This window comes from Ictidomys tridecemlineatus, chromosome 13 (genome assembly GCF_052094955.1).
Source record: "Ictidomys tridecemlineatus isolate mIctTri1 chromosome 13, mIctTri1.hap1, whole genome shotgun sequence".
Lineage (NCBI taxonomy): Eukaryota > Metazoa > Chordata > Mammalia > Rodentia > Sciuridae > Ictidomys > Ictidomys tridecemlineatus.
The window spans coordinates 77,358,535-77,360,460 of NC_135489.1; positions in this window are offsets into that span (position 1 = coordinate 77,358,535).

Consider the following 1,926-nt stretch of genomic DNA (forward strand, 5'->3'; position numbering starts at 1 on the left):
TTTCCTATGCTAGAATATTATATAAATTTAATCATATTATCCTTTATGAATGGCTTTTATTACTTAAAATATCCTTGAGGAACACTTATGCTACAAAATTCATTACTATTTATTTCATTATACCATTGTACAATATGCTATATTTTATTTTCCACTTATCTATTGATTGTTATCTATTTCCATTTTTATGCTTTTATTGATAATGGTGCTATGAACATTCATGAACATAACTGCATATAGACATATGTTTTAATTTTTCTTGGGTAAATAACCAGTAGTGAATTTCTGGATTTGTACCTCACATTTTAAGAAACTGCACTTATTTTTCAAAGTGGCTTTGTCATTTCATGTTCATCGCAGCCATGAGAGTCGAAAATTTGAAGTAGCTCCTCATTCTTATTAGTACTTGTTATTGTCTGCTTTTTTTAAAAAAATATCCCACCTAGTAGGTATTATTTGAAGTTCTAAATTTTTAATTTTGGTTAAATCCAATCTGTAATTTTTTATGACTAGAATGTTAATGTCTTACCTAACAAACTTGCCTAACCCAAGTTTGTGAATACTTAGTCTTATATTTTTATAAGAGTTTTCTAGTTTTATCTCTTGCATTTTGGTTTATGATTCTTTTGAGTTAAAGTTTATGTGTGGGGAGACACAGGTATTCAATTTAATTCTTTAGATTTCAATAATCAGTTGTTCTAATACTATATGTTGCAAAGAGTAATTCATGCACCTTCATGGTAACTTTAAATAACATTTATCTTACAATTTTTTGTGATTTTTACTGCTGTTATGATAAATCAAAACAAGCATCTTAGAAATATCTACTTTTTGGAGGCATATGGACCATATATACGGGTTATTTACTGAATAAAAATGGGCTTTATTCTTACTCTCTCCACAGAAATGTAATACTTTACAGTATTTTAGATTACCATTATATTTTGGCATTAACATAAATAGAATATTTTAGCACATAAATAATTCATAGAAGATTCAACCTTGATGCTCAATCTAGCTTTGGACTGCCACAAGGAGAGCATATCATTTTCTACAATTCTTCTGGTAGCCAAGACCAAAAGAGGGAATATTACATTATTTTAAACAGAAAATTTCAAGGTTTTAGCACATATTTTTTGAAAAATTTAGACTAGGAGTAGGTAGTTATTTCATCTAAGATCAGCCTCTTACAACTTCTCCATATGAGTATGCACACCCCAGGGTCTAAACAGGGAAAACAAACTGCTATGTAAAATTATTAGAAAAGGTTCTTTACACTGTCAGTCAGGGTACCTTTCCAGATAATGTTGCCTTTAGAAAGAAGTAAAATTTTCTAATTATGGATTTAGATGATTTCTTTATTTTATAAAATGTATGTGTGTGTGTGTGTGTGTGTGTGTGTGTGTGTGAGAGAGAGAGAGAGAGAGAGAGAGAGAGAGAGAGAGAGAGATGCTTAAGGTTTACATCATAGAGAATCCATGACAGAAATAGAAAGAAATCTTACTTTTCCTCACCTTTACATGAAGATTTGGAAAGCTACCCAGGGTCCATACCTTTCTAATTTGCTAAAGCACCTGGAGAGTGTTCGTCTTCTAGAGAGCATAATTAAATTTCAAAAAAGTATGTGTACTCACATAGTATGTGTGTTCAAGGTTTCAAAGATATTGTTTCAAGAAAACATGATAGGTGAGGTTTTAGTAAAGGGGAAAGTGGAGGAATAAAAGGGACAATACAGAATTCCATCCTTATCAAAAGGAAAGCAGACCTCCAATAGAGGTCTGAAATAGGAGTAGAAGTAGCTCTTTTAAAAAGTCCCTTTCACAGTTGGGAAAAATCATACCACTCATATGGACTGCTGAAACAAGCAGGAGTGTTCATACTCATATCTAATAAAATAGATTTCAAGCCAAATTTAATCAAAAGGGT